General features: G+C 47.6%; 1 long non-coding RNA gene across 1 annotated transcript; it reads left to right on the top strand.

Annotated features, from left to right (window-relative positions):
• Window positions 1-766: 766 nt before the first annotated feature.
• LOC138579569 (uncharacterized) lies at window positions 767-12,531 on the top strand. The gene is made up of 4 exons (XR_011304078.1): window positions 767-843; window positions 8,442-8,738; window positions 11,702-11,887; window positions 12,153-12,531. It is a non-coding gene; the product is annotated as an uncharacterized lncRNA (long non-coding RNA).
• Window positions 12,532-18,525: the final 5,994 nt, after the last annotated feature.

Below are 18,525 nucleotides of genomic sequence, written 5' to 3'. Positions count from 1 at the left end.
TTGTTTCTGCCTGAAGCTGGCCGTGGGGGCCTCTCGTTTGGGTCTGGCTGCTCCACCACTCTTTCTTTCAGCGAGGACCCTTTTCTTGGTAATATCTCTTTAGTAGTGATCCCCTGAGCTGTATCTGAGTCATCTGCCGTGTTATCCTTTTCTTGATCGTTTGATCGCGATTCCTTAAATTGTATGCTTTCCTCTCTGGTCAAGCTGGCAGGGTGTGTTGGCTCTGCAGGAGGTTTATCCTTAGTGACAGAGCTACATGAGTTCTCAGCTGAATGCGTCGCCGTGTCTATGAATCTCTGCATCAGAGAGTTTGTCCAAGTGATCGTGATTTCTCTTCCCCTGTTTTTTGAAAAAGTCTTTCAGGGAATTTAGTTGCGCTATTTTTGCAAAAGTCTTTTTTGTATGATTATTTGTGGTTTTCTTTGAAGTCTCCCCCTCCTGTGGGCTGGAATTATTTTACCAGGCACTGGATGGTAGGTACCCGATTTGTCTAGGAGCTGGAGTTCGCTTGGTGGTTGCTCATTAGCCTTGGCTTTTGCTATGCTACTCTCCGCTTCTTGGTCGCCTGTTTTTCCCTTTGACAAATGAGGCCGATCAGCTGCAGTGTTTATGAGTTGGTTTTTAGCCGTAGTCGGTGGTCCGCCAGCGGCACCAACTGCCTGCAGTGGGTCCTGTTCAATTTGCGTTTCTGCATTGTAAATGCATACGTTTCTGTGGGCCTTGCCGCCGTCTACAGCCCCGCCCCCAGTGGATGAGTCGCTGTCGTATGCGGCACCCGCTGCCTGCAGCTCAGTGCAGGGGGAGAGATCCTCCTGATCCTGTGTGCCGCGGAAAGGGAAGCAGGTAAGTGGCGAATTTCCTGGTTTGTGTACTGTTTCTTCTGAGTTCCCTGGATGTTGGGGGGGACTCTCGACGTTTGTGTTTACCGCTGATGGGTTAGCAGTGGGCAGAGAGACCAGGGCGGAGACCTTGTCTGGGTCCCTGATTGCGCTGCACGCTTCCTCGCTCCTTGAGGCAACAGCCAGTAGTTTGGCGGGGGCAAGCCTTGCCTCCGGCGGCCCTGCAGCCCCCGGAGTGAAAGGTGTGTCTGCAGCCTGACTCAGCTGACGGTCTTTCATGGAGGGGGTATCATCTGACGGTCTTTCATGGAGGGGGTATCATCTGCGTGACTTTGATCCTTTGCATGGATTGCTTCTTCGCCCCCAGGCGTCTGTGTATTGTTCTCATTTGGCGGCCCTGCAGTATGCGTGTGAATGTTTGGAGGTGGCAGAGCAGATGCGGCTATTACTATGTCTCTATGTGCCAGGAGCTGTTTGCATAACTTCGGCGGTGCCGACTGCAGGTGGCTTCTTTGTGGAGTTAGGCTCACTAGCGTATCCTTTCTCCCAGATTGAGCCTTTGAGCTCCGTAGACATCTTTTCTCACCCTCTCCTTCCCATTGTTGGTCAGCATAGGTGCTAATCGCAGGAGGGGGCGGGGCATGTCTGCTGGTCCTGCAGTCCTGACACGGACTGCAAAGACTGCTCCTACCTCTGCGACTTGCTCTGTTGCCGCTCCGTGGCCTGAGGCAGTTCTTATGGGTCCTCCCACAAGCGGCAATGAAGCTAGTAGACAGACTGTAGAGTCTCTGGATACTGGATCACACAGAAGGTAGCGACCTGCACAGACTGCTCCTACTTCTGCGACTAGCTCCGCGGTTGCTCCGCGGCCTGAGGCAGCACTTATGGGTCCTCCCACAAGTAGCAATGAAGCTGGTAGACAGACTGTAGAGTCTCTGGATACTGGAGCATACAGAAGGTAGCGACCTGCAGAGACTGCTCCTACCTCTGCAACTAGCTCTGCGGCCGCTCCACGGCCTGCAGCAGTTTTCTATGGGTCCTCCCACAAGCAGCAATGAAGCTGGTAGACAGACTGTAGTATTTCTGGATACTGGAGCACACAGAAGGTAGCGCCCTGCACAGACTGCTCCTACCTCTGTGACTAGCTCCGCGGCCGCTCTGCGGCCTGAGGCAGTTCTTATGGGTCCGCCCACAAGCAGCAATGAAGCTGGTAGACACACTGTAGAGTCTCTGGATACTGGAGCACACAGAAGGTAGTGACCTGCACAGACTGCTCCTACCTCTGCGACTAGCTCCGCGGCCGCTTAGCGGCCTGAGGCAGTTCTTATGGGTCCTCCCACAAGTGGCAATGAAGCTGGTAGACAGACTGCAGAGTCTCTGGATACTGGAGCACACAGAGGGTAGCGGCCTGCACAGACTGATCCTACCTCTGCAACTAACTCCGCGGCCGCTCTGCGGCCTGAGGAAGTTCTTATGGGTCCTCCCACAAGCGGCAATGAAGCTGGTAGACAGACTGTAGAGTCTCTGGATACTGGAGCACACAGAGGGTAGCGACCTGCACAGACTGATCCTACCTCTGCGACTAGCTCCTAGATACTTTCAAATGCTGCTGATCGGTCAAGGAGTATAGCACAGCCTTCTGAGTCTGCAGTTCTTTGGGGATGTGTGACCAGAAACCCAAAGCACATACTTGGCTGATCAAGACAAGAGACATGCACACACACAGATATGTGAACCAACTCACATCTTCAGCAGCAATGACCATCACACAAACATCACCAAATCACATCATCCATGCAAACCCTACGTGTGCCACTGCATGCCATTATTGGGATGAAAACGTTACCAGCCTTGAACATGATTGACAGTGCACAACCTTACCTGCTGGTACAGCTGTTCTGCTGTGATTCCCTCACCACTGTGGAAGTGCACTGGGGCATGCAGGGGCAGTGTCCAGCAGAGGGAATGGGAACTGGGGTGGAAAAAGGGTACTGGGTGGACCTGTCTGGGATTGCAGGCACTGGATGAGGCAAGATAACTGTAACAACATAGGACATTGTTTTGAACCAGCTAAAGGGGTCAGTCATACAGACTGTACATATGAGAATCAATATAGATTGTAATCTGCACCTGTATGTGCTAGGATGTAGCAGTCACAAAACCATGGCCGTTAACTCCACTGTGCAAGAGGCGCATGTCCAGTCCTCCAACTCCAAATGGCCTCCAGGGGGCAATGGCCCATGACATGAGTTAACCAGATAAAAAAGGAAAAGGAGTCCATCTTGGACAGGGGTCAAAATCAAATAAAGTCCACCCTGGACGAGGACAGAAAAAATGAAAAATAGCTCATCTTGGACAGAGGTACAAAGCAAATTGATTCCAGTTTGGACGGCAACATAAAGAATGGAAAAAGGTCCTTTTTGGACGGGGGCAAACAATTCAAATAATTCCTCCCTGGAGGATGGGGTGGGGTTCCACATATTTGAACCAAAAATGTATATAAAGAAAACATCATACCCCCTCAACGGGGTCAAGGACACCGGGGCACAGGTAGAAGAAGTAGCATGGTTCCGCTGGGACTGTTATCCTGTGGTGGATCCTGTGTTGTTGCACTTTGATCATGCACTGCCAAAGCCTGCTCTTCATTGGCTATGGCCACTCATGAGACAGATGCATTCAGGAGGGACCCAATTGCAACAAGGTTCTGATTATGTTCATCACAAGTTGATACAGAGTCATTATGTGTGCTCACTCATGACGTCTCCAACTGCAGGACAAGAGTTTGTCTCAGGGTGGCCATCTCTTGGTGGTGGATGTCCCTTGTGGCAAACATCTCATCATGCAGAGACTTCTTCAAGGTGTCCATGTCTTGATGATGGAATGTCCTAGATGCCAACATCTCAAACTGCAGACTTTTTCTCTAGCCTACGGCATCTCTATGAAGGGATTCTGTCAGAAACACCATATCTGCATGCAGGCTTTTGATGTGGGCTACTGCATCTTGACGGTGGGAGAGCCTCCAGGACTCCATCTCTGCATGCAGTGTTTCCTTCAAGGTGTCCATCAACTGCCACTGATGGTCCCTGTAGACCAAATACTCCATCCGTGTAGCTGTTGTGGAGATGACAAGATTAGTCAGGCGATGGAGATTGCTGGCCATCTCGTGCAGGACCTCGCCATGTTGGGTACTCGCTTGCAGCATTTGCTGCTCCCACCCAGAAGTAGTGGAATTATTTTCCCTGCTCGCCTGCACCATTCCACACAAACCCCATCACACCCCAGCCCTCCCAGGCACAATACAAACAGGCACAATACAAACTCCAAAACACATGTGCCTGCTGTTTAGGGGAACGTTCAGTGCAGTGCACTGTAAGTCCAAGTTTCAACTTCTTCCTAAAGTTTTATTTTAAAATGAAACCATTCCGGGAACAGTTTCTTTTTTAAATAAAAGTATAGTAACAGTAATACTTAATTAAAAAAGTAGAGGAGCACCTCTCCCGACCGCTCCCGCCCACTTCGACATGTAAGTGATTTCAATCCAGCACACACGCAGGTCAATGCCTAGCGTGTAATGCACAACTGAAATCCTTATTTATTTATGTCTAAAAGTTATTTTATTCTGAACGATGTACCACTCATATCACGCCCCTTTCCTGGAACCCCCCCCCCCGGTCACACTGAACCAGGAATCAGACTTGTTTGCAAAGTAAAAATATTTATTTATGTATTTACACTTTAATCACACTATGTTTTGATGGGTATACAATAATCACCAATGGGGTGATATCACACTGAATGATCCCTTTAATACACAAGGAGTAATAATGAGCAAAACAATTCAGCACAGAAATAATACTTTTGTGTGTGTGTGTAGATCAAATAGCACGGTTGTTAAAGGTTCCCCCTGCACACCCCTCACCCCCCAATAGACAATGTAACGAGATAGGAGGAGAGAGCAGGTATTGAGGAATGGCAGAATTCGAACAAAATGACAATCCCACTTTCCCCCAGCAAACACAAGAGAAACCAGAATTGACTGTCAAGCAGTCTGAATGGCTTTTAAAGTTATCTTGAGAATGGATTGGGCAAAAACACCAAATATGCTTTAAATTGCTGAAATTGTTATGGAAGCCACTTTCGATAGTTGCACACAAACACTAGCAATGACTTGATACCAATACACAATTTGAAATCTGAAAATTGAGGATGGGAGCAATCATAAGCTGTTTTACATGTGTAAGAATTTCCCTAAAACTAAGTTTGCAGCAAAATTTTCACTGCACGATAATCGTGATAACGGGAATACTGTATGGATTTGGGATGCGGTTTTAGATGCGATTTAAAGCTGTGGTTGTTAGCTACAAGCACAAGTTGAAATTGAGGATATTATGGACGTTTTAGTGGAGGTTGTTTTTTTCGAGATAGGCGCAAGAATGGAGAACAGGAATGCACTTTTAAATTGACAAAACGGATTTATTACACTAGAGGATAAGTATGAAGACAATGAATCCCACACAGGAACACAGCCACTTGATCAGGGCGACTGCCTGCAATGCTCTGCCTTCTTCAGATGGAAAAGATCAGCGCAGAGATATTTTTAACAAAACTAGCACAGGAGGAAGATAGGAGGGATTGGATAGAGAGTTCATGCAATTCAAAAATATTTCTAACAACACAGGCTCTGAAGACAAGATAGGATGGATTTAAGACAGGAATGAACTAAGCAAGGTACATAGGCTAGTGACACACTTCTATCTATAGATACTCACTAGATAGTGTATAATGTTTCATATTTCTAGCAGAAATACATTTGGTGTAAAATCACATTTTCTGCTGTTTCCCTCCAAATTATGTCACACGATTTTGCCACCTCTTGAAATGTGCAGCCAAAAATTAGATTTACAATGATGTTATTTTTGTGTTTTGACAATTTTAAGTGGCAGTTTATATGTATTTAAACAAAATGTTCTTTGTGAATTTTTAGCCACAGATGGTTGTTTGTCTCCACCTCTTTTTGTCTCCCTTCAGTTCAGGAGCAATCTCCTCCCTGTTCTCTTGGCAGAGGCCATTTTATGACGGTCCTTACACTTAGCCTTTCCTGCTTTGCAGCTGTTCATTGTTTCCTTCCCCACTGCAGCCCAGGTTCGTCCCACACCCTATAATTATCATTTAGGTGTGATTTCCTGGTGGAGGAAGCTGGAGGGGGAGGCCTTGCCTCTGTGAGGAAAGCTGTCATTCCAGTTTGGTTGCTTTAGCCATGCTGAAATTTAAATGTTAATTCTGTTGAATTTTCCCTTAGCATACAACAAACCTGTGGGATCAAATCACAGCTAAATACTTCTTCAAGATTTTAAACCATGGAATCAAACAATTACAAGATGGGTTACTCTCAATAACAGGCCCTTTAGCTTGCAAACATTAGATTTTAGTTTATACATGTTTAAAGTTTTAATCCTGAAGGCCCCTGACAGCTGTCATTCAGGCGGCCGTGGGTATTGCGCCCAGATTTTGACAGATCCACAGAGCCACTTTTGCTGTGGAAATTCCTTGATGCTTTCAGCTTTTCAGGACATTGTAAGTTCACAATAGTTTCTCGCACTAAGTGAATTGTAGCACCCAGCAAGAATTCTGGATGTTTGAGGGTGTTCTGTACCGACATTCTGCAGTTTCAGCAACAAAGAAAAAAGGATTTTAAGCAAGATTTTGGGTTTCATCCAGAAAGGCCTTTCCTTCTGTACTCCATCTTCACATGCTTTGGAGCCCAGTGACATGTTTCAGGAGTGGGATCTCTGTTGCACAACTGACAACATGAATGACAGATTGGGCAGCCATCTTTTTGGGCATTGCAAAGCGCGATTTTCAGAGGTTTTGGCGCGCACACGGGTTTTGCAGACATTTTGATGTTTCCGGTACCATCAGAACAAAGTGATGCCGCATGGCGGAGCCAAAGTGGGTTGAATCATCCCACAGACCACTGGATGCCAGAGCCCAGGCCCGTCGCAGTCATTGACTGGCAGTCTGCAACCCTCCATTGGACACCAGCCCCTGCTGCTGCTTCCATCATGGGCAAAGGCAATCGTGCAGATGACGTATCCATCGTTGACACAGGGCTTCCCACTGCTGTGCCCAGGGTCTCCTGGCTCTCCTCTGACTCAGCAGCCGCAAGGAACTCTTGGAGCTCCATGGCATCCGAACTACCTATTGGGGAACCCTGCATGTCCCTCAGTATGTCTGCCACATCAGATTCAGCAGCACCATCTGAAGAGTCTGCAGTCGTGCTGAGGACAGACTGCAGCAGGAGGGGATTCTCACCGGGCACCAAAGCCCAGGTTGCACTGGTGGATGGTTGTGCATCCTCCTCCCCCTACCTCCCCGCCTCCTCCTCATCTGCCGCGTCATCACCTGTACAAAAACAGAAAACAACATAAAGAGATATGAGTACCTGACACAACATGCATATTGTTGAGGGAGAGGTGGTATTCTCCCACCCCACTCGCCATCCCTGCATGGGTGGATCCTGCTTATGCTGGATGGGGAGAAGTCCCCCTTCCCACATACACGTGATCTGCATTATCTCCCTTTCATTGCTAACAAAAGAATCATGTAACCAAGCCTTATTGAAGCTGAAAGACCTATTCTTGTAACACACCAGGCGCCATCTTTTACTAGGCCCGAAATTGATCTCTAGAAACCTATCTCTCCACCTGCCCAGCGCCTCGCACAAACAGCCCATGCCACCCCCACCTCCTGCCAGCTCTAAACGAACTCTGTTCTCATGGAAGACCAGCCATTTATTGTTGCAATACTTAGTATTGCCCAGATGGAAGATGAGCTCACTGCACTGTGTGAGACAGGAGCAGGCCCCTGCCCTTGTGAATATGCATCTCCACCAACCTGCCTGTGCTCCCTCGAACCCCACCCTGCTTTGCCATAACCCGCTGGGCCCAGGCCCCTCTGATCATTGATACAGATACACATCTGACCCCTCACAGTGACCAGAGGAGAACACACCCCATAGCCCTAATCCCAAACACCAATATATTCTTCCTAAAACTAACACGTCTATCTGTATCATGAGGCATCAGGTAGATCAAAACCCCCCAAAACGGGCACCTGGGTCAGGGTATTAGGTTTATGGGTGCCAAGGTGCAAAGGGTACAATGTAGATATATAACCTGTTAGTGAGCTTTGAAATTACTCCTATTCGGGCCAAACGTTTATGATGGTTATTTGTCTCATGCCCTCAGATCCTGTTATTCTAGTTTAGGCAGTCAGGAAATGTATCACTTTACCGGCATGGCCTTCACCCCGCGTAGATGAGCCCAGCTGACCCACGTGCTGAGGGAGTGACACCCAAGCAACCGCCAATCCAACCTGGCCAGCACCTAAGAAGGCTTATTGTACTAATGTGCCTCACCAATGATATTGTAGCATTGTGTACTTATAGCTTGGCGTCATCAGTGACATGTTTTCATCTTATAATGTGCTGCCCATGTAATGTTTGGCAAGCGCTCTCTGGGCAGCAGAGTTCTCTGCATGCACAATTAATCTTATATAAAACTGTGTTCCACTTGCAATTTATCACCTGGTCTTATTCCCTAGCGGGGTGTGTCCATTATTCGAGGTTTCGGATATTGTGTCGGGGAATGGGTGCCTTCATTTGGTGACTGTCAGATGTGATGTTCCTCGACATCCCCCGTACTGCGGCGAGAGCTGGTGCTTTCCCAGAAGGGCCGACCCCCATCTACGGCTGACCAGGCTCAAACAAAAATGCATATTCAGTGAAGAAGGTGTTGTGGATCCTGGATTGGCGAATACCCAACTGCTCGCTGGAGCCGGGCAGGGCCACGACAGGGAGGCCCCCACTTGTGGCGGAGGCTCTTGGAATACCACGGGCATGTGAGTATTGATTACCAGGGGAAATAAAGGAGGGAAAGGGGAAGGTATGGAGCAGATTAATTAAGGGTAACACGCAAGGGTTGGGTTGAGAGTGATTGAATGGAGTGATTGTTGAAAACGAAGCACCTTCCTCTTTTCATGGCCCTTAGGTTTTTATAAAAGAGTATAGTGAGAAAATAAGAAGAGATACTGGAACCTAGCTCCGAAAGAGGGTAGAAGGCGGCGCTGTGAAGCACTGCCCCGGCCAGTGCTGGAAATAAGTGAGGAAAAATAATAAAGTAGGAGCCTGGTATATTTAGTAGGCTCAGGAAATAGCAGTATTTATTATCTTTACCATTCTATAACTCTTGTGGAGGTAGGCCCAGGAGGGGCAGGGGTGTTGTGAGTGTTGAGTGTGCGAGAAGATAAACCACAGTTGAGTATAAAGGGGATTAGGGGCATATGGGTTCATTTTAGAGTGTTTCATGTTCTTTTTTGATGTTGTCAATATATTCGTTGGTTTATCCTCTGAAGATGTTCAATAATTTATGTTTCATGTATCTGACATGACAATGCATAAGTAGTGTTTTAAAGTAAACAATTGAAAAACTGTGATTCATACGTTGGAGGTTGAAGTGTCACGGTAGAGAGGAATCAGGACAGAGGATAGAAAGAAAAGGCCCTTTTACAAATATGGGTCTAGACATGCCACTTTTGCACATTTGTAAGCACCTCCCCTTGTACAGTGACCAAACAAAAAAGTACCATGGGCAATGGGTAACTGAAATCAAGGGCGGGGAGTCACCTCATATCGGGCCAGAAGAAGTGTCTTTTGACAAAGGGATATTGGACCATGCAGCAACTTACTTAATGGCAAAATACAAAGGGAAAGAACTCCCTACTTGAGCCGATATCTAAGTATATTGACTTTTTTTTAAAACCTTTGGCCATGGCAACTCCCACTTTCTTACTTGATTCACGCAATGTAATTAATCTTGTCGAATTCAGACCATTTCATCCAACCACACAAATATTGGTTCCGTAGATATTGAGGCTTAATACACTAATATACCTCAAGACAGAGCAATCCTCAGCTTACGAACAATGTTAAATAGGCGACTGCCACCACATGCTGTCCCTACAGAATTTTTGTGTAAAGCGGATCTATTGGTCTTGACCAATAGTTTTTTCAAATTTAAGGAAGACTTTTTTCTACAATGCAAGGGTACGGCCATGGGATGTACCTTTGCACCAAACCTGGCAATAATCTTTATGGCCTTACTTGAGGCAGAAAAAGTCCTGCATAGTTCCAATCCGTTTAGAGCACAAATCAAGATATATCGTCGATATATTTATGATTTGGGAGGGAACCTTGGAAACACTGTTGTTATTTGTGGAATGGCTGAACAATGTAGATGTGGATATTCATTTCACCTTTGAGTATTCTACCTCCAGAACTGCTTTTCTGGATTTATCTATCTTTTCTGAAGAAGGTTGCCTCCACACTGAACTACACAGAAAAGCAACTGAAAGTAATACCACTCTTAAATATGAAAGCCAACATCCGGCCAGCCTCCCAGTCAATTTTGCATATGGCATGTTTCTGCGGCTTCGCCGCAACTGTACAGATATTAATAACTTTACAAAACATGCCACAATTTTGGAAAAAAGACTCATGGAACGTGGATATCCGAGAAAGCTTATAAAGCAGTCTAGAAAAAGAGCCCGCTTTACAAATAGAGAGGCTTTATTGCTACCCAAACCCCAGATAGAAAAAAAGGAAGAACTAGTTTGTGTGTCAACTTTTTGGCAACACAGTGAAGCCATCAAGGGAATTACACTAAAAAATTGGCACATTCTTACTGCATCAGGAACCACCTTGCCTAAACCTCTTTTTGCATTCAAAAAGAGTACGAATTTGAAACACAAAATTACTTGTGCCAGTAGAAGTTATTCCAAACCACCCACTGTACGTGACATCAATCAGAACCCTGTTACTGGGCATTACCCCTGCAGTACCTGTGTGGCCTGTACATTTTCTAAAAAAACAACCTCTTTCTTCATACAAAATAAAAACTGGGACCTTCGTACCTTTACGACCTGCAAGAGGAAAAATGTCATTTACGTAATTCTGTGCCCTTGTCAGAAAATGTACATTGGTAAAACCACAAGGGAAGTCAGTACTCGTATCAATGAGCATCGCTCAAAGATAAAAACCTGTAACTTAAATGCCCCCATGGTGATCCATTATGTCCAACTTCTAAAACACTTAGCTCATAAGGAAGAATTATGGATCTTTAACTTAAAGACACTGACACAGGGGCTGAATACTCTGGAGCCTTTGCACTCGGGTATATAAACATTCTCAATTGTTTAACCCTTGGATGTACCCTTGGACATACCATCTATTCATATGTTGCACATATATTGTATATCCATATGATGCATATATGAACTGGGTTATATTTTTTGCTAACAAGCACACTTTTTGCTGGGACACACTGCACATTGTCTTCTCCCAAAAGACCCTGATACAGGGTTTGAATAGTTTGGAGCCTTGGTCTCTAGGTACACATATAATTACACTTGGAAAACCCCTAATAGACCATTAAGATGTACTATCTATTCATATATTGCACATATGTTTTATTATTAATTCATATGGTGCTGATATGAATTAGCCCACATCATTTGCCAATAAGTAATTATCCTCAGCCAGGTCGCACTGCACATTCTGCATTTTCAGAGGTGATTGCTTAATAAGTGTGGTTACCACGGCAGCACGTTTCGTTTATGCGTTGCAGGCGTCATCCATGAGGACGGATGGGCTTGCAGTGCGAGCGTGTGAGTGGGTTGATTGTGGTGTGTGCGCACACCAATGGTCATGTGGTGTGGATACGCTGTTGCGGCCCCCCGAGCAAGTTCGAGTGTTGTGCTTGGCAAGCACTGCTACCATGGCATCATGTCTCGTTTACGTTTTGCAGTCGCCGTCCAAGAGGACGCGTCAGCTCGCGACGCAATTGCGGTCACGTGATTGGGCTGTACGTGTTATTTGGGCGCACCAACCTCTCATGGTGTGTGGATGCGCTGTAACAGTCCCCCGAGGAAGTCTGAGTGCTACGTTCTACCCGCGGACCTTCTGCAATCTTTTCGGCGGTAGTCAGCTCCAGGTAAGCGGCCTCACATAATGCCTTTTCAAGCTAAGGCTTTTTATGCCATGTCACGGCACCAATATGTAGATATGAGTCTTGGTGCTCATACATTTAATTTTAGATAATAATATCAGGTCCTTGTGGAATCTTACCAATATTTGGGGGAATTGTCTGTTTTAGCATTTGCACTCCTCTTCCTTCTTTTTCTTTCTTAATTGCTTCTAAGTTACCCACTTTATTTACATAGGGAACTTATGGTTTTATGCCTTTCTTTCTTCTTTAGAAAACTATTTGTAATCTCCTGATGAAGACGTAACACAAATCACGTTAATACGTTAATACGTTAATACGTCGAAACCGGTAGAGATATCTGGGATAAGGCCGCTTGTGAAGATCTTTTTGACCTATCCCGATTGTTGACCACCTACAAAACCCATTGTGGCTGTGCACTTTGTTTTGCACAAAATACTTTTTGTATAACAATTGAATTGCTGATGAATTGATATATATTTACTATAGGTTTTTATCTTGTACCTATTGATGTTTTTTATGAGTGGATTGATGTATGTTGTATGGATGTGGATGAATGCGTGAATGATTTAATAGTATGCTTTTTATGGAACTAATGTGATTTTAAATTTTGTCCTGCTATGTTAATTAATTGCCTGAGCGCAGATTAAAATTGTGATTAAACTCACACAGTAATAAATGTATCAGGTATAATAAAACCCTTGATACTGCATTTCCAAATTGTTTCCTCTGGATTTTCTTTTCAAGAGGAACTATCATGTATCTTGCATGACAATGCACAAGTAGTGTTTTAAAGTAAACTGAAAAACTGTGATTCATACGTTGGAGGTTGAAGTGTCACGGTAGAGAGGAATCAGGACAGAGGATAGAAAGAAAAGGCCCTTTGACAAATATGGGTCTAGACACGCCACTTTTGCACATTTGTAAGCACCTCCCCTTGTACAGTGACCGAACAAAAAAGTACCATGGGCAATGGGTAACTGAAATCAAGGGGGTGGGGTCACCTCATATAGGGCCAGAAGAAGTGTCTTTTGACAAAGGGATATTGGACCATGCAGCAACTTACTTAATGGCAAAATGCAAAGGGAAAGAACTCCAGAATAGACGAGAAGTGCTAGATTTGTGGAGTATGTTCGAGGAAACACCCCCTGCAAATAAACAGGAAAAAGAAATAGAGCCCACAGCCATGCCAAATGATGAAGGAGGATGTAAGGGGAAAGAATGGGAGGAACCAAAGAAAATATACCCATTGTTTACAAGATCTGCAGAAGGGTACGCAGACCCTGTGTATGTGCCAGCGTCAAGTACACCAGTAACAGCGGTCACTGCACCACCTCCTCCGTATGTTCCATCAAACACGACTCCTGCGCCCACAGGGCCCATCACTCGAGATCTAGAAATAGTGTTAACATCCACCCAGGCAGAACTGGCTCGATTACGAACACTGTGCGAAACAACGCTGCACTTGTCCGAGGGTGGGCAACCACCATTACAACCCCCACTAACGAGTAACTCCACATTACCAGAAGACAAATGGAAATCTGAGGGTTTCCTTTTTAGAATAGACAGCACCCCAATAAAAGCAGTGCGGGTAGAACGAGAAGGTGAGGTGGAAAGTGTAGGATATGATGCAGTGACTTCAGAAAGGGAAGAGGAATGTTGAAGTGACTTTGATGAGCCCGATGAAGAGGCAGTAGGAGGGGCCAGGCAAATAACAGCAGTAGAAGAAGGTTGAGAGGGGAGGCTTTCGGAACAGGTTAGGAAGAATAGCCCTGGCAAAGAGGAAAGGAGTAAAGGTAAGTAAGGGGAAGGTGAGATCAAAATTACAGATGCCCCTCAACCACAAGGGAGCAGAACTACCCCATTATGTGCCCTGGGCAATGATGGATAAGAACAATCTCCTCAAAGCACTTCCACCGCTTTCAGGTGGTGCGGGAAAATGGATATATGCATTTGAGAAGAATACAGCGGGAGTTCCGTTAGCAATTGGGGACATTAAAAGCCTTTTAATATCTGCAGTTGGAGACCAAGCAGATGCAGTGTGGGTGAAGGCAGGGTTTCCGGGAGTGACCATGGGAAATGACATGCATGACGGGGCATCCTTCAACAATGTAAGGGCGCAAGTATGGGATGCACTGCGGAGGACCTTCCCTGACACCCCAGATTTACACTCTGTGATGCAATGTACCATGGGGGACGAGGAAGATGCTGTGCAATTCATTCTATGGGTGCAGGAGCTGGGGTGGCCGGAGACAGGTACGGCCTGGCACCAGTACACCTCCCTATTCATTCTATCATTAAGCAGGCCTCCCAAAGGAGGTACAGAAGGCCCTTGATAAAATAGCTGCGGTAGAAGGCAAGGGGTGGCCAGAGATACAAAGCATCATAGTACACCACGGCAGGAGGATCAAAGAAAGGGAAAAACAAGGAGAGGAGATCAGCAGATGAAGCGAAGCTTGTGCAGAGTAAGTTAGTGAAGGTTGCGGCAGTAACTGCAGTGCTGCCCTTGGAACGGCAGGGAGAAGAAGGGGTGGGCCACTGGTGCTACAGGCTAGGATGGCAGTTGCATGGGCAGACAATGGCCAGGAGCAATGGGGTGGAGAGGAACGGTACATGGGACCCCAATGGCAGGGAAGACCGGCAAGAGGAAGGGGTGAGTATAGAGGGCAGCGAGGAGGAGGGGGAGGATATGGATATGGAGGACAAGGACCAAGGGGGCGTGGACCCAGACTATGTTGGTCGTGTGGGAGGTGGGGATACTTTGCAAGGTAATGTATCTGACCTGTGGCCAATTACCAGAATACACAGCAGCATGGCAGCGAAAAGCAGTATGGGCACCCACACTGAGGTAGCCCGTATGGACTCCCTATCGGTCCCTATGAACCAGATGGGCGGGCCGACAGTGGGCCCATACCAGGGTACAATACACTAAGGCACCCCCCCTCGCACTGTATGCAGACCCGTCCAACTCGTCAAAACCAAATGACAAACACTCAGGCCAATCCATTCACCACTACAGCTAATGGCGCACCAGCGTCTTATCAGGGTACGTGTGTACTGAGTGAAAATGTTTTCTCCTGTCCAGGAACAAACACCCACCCAGATTAGGAAAGCCCACAGAGAGCACTTGTGTGTCCAGTCCTATCCACTACCTTACGTCCAGACGAGGAACCACTGGTGGGAGCAGAGATAGGAAACAAACACTTCATCTTTATGGTGGACTCGGGTTGAGAAATCATGTCTTTGTGAAGGTGATTTCTCGTTATCTGGCAAAAATCTCGAGATGCAAGGATTCTCTGGGGCTGTGATCACAGTTTATTACACAATGGGGGTCATTCCGAGGTTGGAGGTAATGGACAAACGATGCCAGTAAAGAGTTACCGACATCGCTTACCGCTACGGCTATTCTGACCAACCAGACCGCTATTTACGGTACCATAAAGTACGATGCCGTAAATAGCGGTCTAGGGTCGTGCGCGCGAAACACCATGCCGATATTAGCGGCATGCCTCAAACCGGAGCTGATCCCAAGTAATGAGGACATGCGAATAACGCCATCCTGAAGCCCGAAAAGTACCTTACCGGCATGGAGTAAATACCGGCATCTCCAAGAAGGTGTTAAGAACCCTGAGAATTGTTTCCAAGAGCCACAGATGCACACAATCAGCAGAGGTGGTGGCAATGGACTCTGGAACAGCACAAAAGGAGCACACCCACCCTCCCACACCAAGATGATACCAATAGTAGTAGCATTACCAGAGCTGGAGGCCCTGCTTGCAAGGCAGCAACACAACAACAGCAACAACAACAAAAAACACATCCCCCACCACAGAGGATACATAGGAGAAGAAGGAGGATGAGAGAGCCCAACATGCCCCACCAGTGCAGCCACCGTTACCACGCCGGCAGCCCCCAATCCCTCGCATCACAGCCACCCCCTTCAACCTAACACCAGAGCAGATCTACACCCTGTACCGGCATGACCGTGACACCATCACCACCATAGTGGACCTGATACATGACGACATAGTGAGCCTCATAGAAATACGCACCGCCATCTCCCCTCCACTGAAGGTAGTGTCTGTGCTCCACTTCCTTGCCACAAGCACCTAACAGCACACAGTGGGGCACATGCATGGCATATCACAACCCTTATTTTCCCGGATACTGAACCAAGTGCTTGATGCCCCAGGAGATATGCGATACAAAGGTTGCCTTCCATGCACTAGCAGGCATGCCAAATTGTATCGGTGCCCTCGACTGCACCCACGTGGAGTTGGTGGTCCCGCATGCCATGGAGGTGGCGTATCGCAACCGCAAGCAAAACCACTCCATGAACGTGCAGATGGTATGCAACGCAAGCAAGATCATCACACATTGCTGTGCCCGTTATCCAGGAACAACTCATGACTCTTTGGTCCTGCGGAACACCACGCTACCACGCTACATGGAGCGATATGCTGGATGACGTGCCTGGCTGCTTGGTGAGTTGCCTGACTGGCCCATGGCAGTGCATCGGGGTTATGAGGTGGGTGCCTGCATACTCCAGCTGAGTGGGAAGGGGGGAGATGCATACTCCACCTGGGTGGAAATGATGACGCCAGTGCATGATGAGCACCTCACCGAACATTGTGCCCCAGAGCCAGTGAAACGGCACATGACTACCAAATCCCACAGTGATGAAGTAAGGCCGACACCTAACACTACATGACCAACAGGTGACCAGGCCACATCCCACAACACATGCACCACTCATCGGCGGCCCTCACACACCGTAAGGGCATCTAGCAATATGCACTGCATATGCACTATGTCGCTTCCTCCAGCATATCACCACACCGGAGAGTCATCCCTGGAAGTGCATTGAACTGAGCCTAACAGGGATACCACAGCGTGGTACGAATGTAATGCTGACAACAGCCAACACTCCCTAATACCAAATCTCACAGAACACAACACAGCAATGATCACACTCAAACACTGCTGCATGCATATACGATGCACGTGCAACAAGATGTGGGTGCACACCATAAACCATCCTGACGATGCTACCCACTCCATCATCCCATTGCACAGGACACATAGCGGTGTCAGAAATGGGGCCAATGCATCCAGGGACGTGTGGGTATGGGCAGAAATTACCTGCTGCCATGTAAGACTAGTACAGTTGTCTGCCATGAATGTACAAACACTTACCTTCATTCCCCTCTCATGCAGGTGATGGTGGCTATCCCTTGACCCCTGACCGAAACCCACAGAACAGGCACGAGGAGGACTACAATCGTTCCCATACACGTACACGGGTGGTGATTGAGCAGACCGTTGGCCTGTTGAAGGCACGATTTCGTTTCCTCAGCCGGTCGGGTGGGGCACTTATCTACAGGCATGAGAAGGTGGCCAAGATCACCATGGCATGTGTAATGCTGCACAATGGTGGTCATTCCAAATGTGCATCCGTCGGAACGTACCCCTGCCCCCTGACATGGAGCTGCAACCACCTGATGATGATGAAGGGGAGGAGGAGGAAGAAGTAGCAGGACAGCATCACAGTGCCGATGCACAGGTGGGACATGCCGTGCTGCAATCATTGATTGGACAATATTTCTGACACACAAGTCAGCTGAGGTTGTGAGGATGTCAGGACATCGGGCACTGGGTGTGGGGATACATGTACACTATGCACTGTGAAACATTAAATGACACATGCACACATACGCAATGATGAATGTCCACTCTGTAGTTTTTTTTAATGAACAACCAGTGTATTTAAATAGTAGGTTCAAATGTGAAAAACAAACCCTCCACCACCCTCACCCCCCTCCCGCTCCCCCCACAACTCCCACACACACCCTCACCCCCCACCCCCTCCCCCCACAACTCTCAAACACACCCCCACCCTCCACCCCCTCCCCCCACAACTCCCAAACACACCCTTATCCCCCACCCCCCACAACTCCCAAACACACCCTCGCCCCCCAGCCCTCCCCCACAACAACCCCACACTAGTCCCGTAAGGACAACATAGGCCACGCGTGTATGCCAGCATTGTCAATGTGCGCTCCCAGAGCCAGGAGGATCCATGTCATGGCGGCGCGATGTACGCTGTGAGTGACGTAGCGGGCTGGTCTGGGCGGAGGAGCTTTGAGAATGTGTGTCCTCCTGCTGTGGCTGTCGTGCAGGAGGTGCAGCCTCCAGGGCGTCTGCAATTCGGCCAAGGACCTCGCAGAGCTGGTTCGTGCTGCTTGAGATGACCTCACCCAGTGCCCTGAGTTCATTGCGCCACGCCTCCCTGGACTCCCGATTGTCTCGGATGAACTCATTAATGAGGCCTGTGAGCTGCTCTGAGCGCTCTGCATCCATGACTAATGTGGCAGATGTGGTTGGGCCACTGGGAATTGGGCTTGCATGGATTGCCACTGCTTCAGTAAGGGAGGTGGATACAGGACTGGCATGTTCCAGTGTGGCTCCTTGCCCTGTATGCCCTGGTGTATCGCTCTCACCGGAGTCGCTGTATGACACCTGGGGATTGGATTGGGCATCAGGGGTGTGGACATTCACATCAGTGTCCTCTTCAATAGCTATGCATACAGATGAGGGGCTGTCAGGGACATCGAGGGGGCCCGTGG

This window comes from Ambystoma mexicanum, chromosome 3p, assembly GCF_040938575.1.
Source record: "Ambystoma mexicanum isolate Mex_15411 chromosome 3p, UKY_AmexF1_1, whole genome shotgun sequence".
NCBI lineage: Eukaryota > Metazoa > Chordata > Amphibia > Caudata > Ambystomatidae > Ambystoma > Ambystoma mexicanum.
The sequence above is the reverse complement of the archived record's forward strand: the minus strand, read 5'-3'. Positions and strand labels throughout refer to the sequence as shown.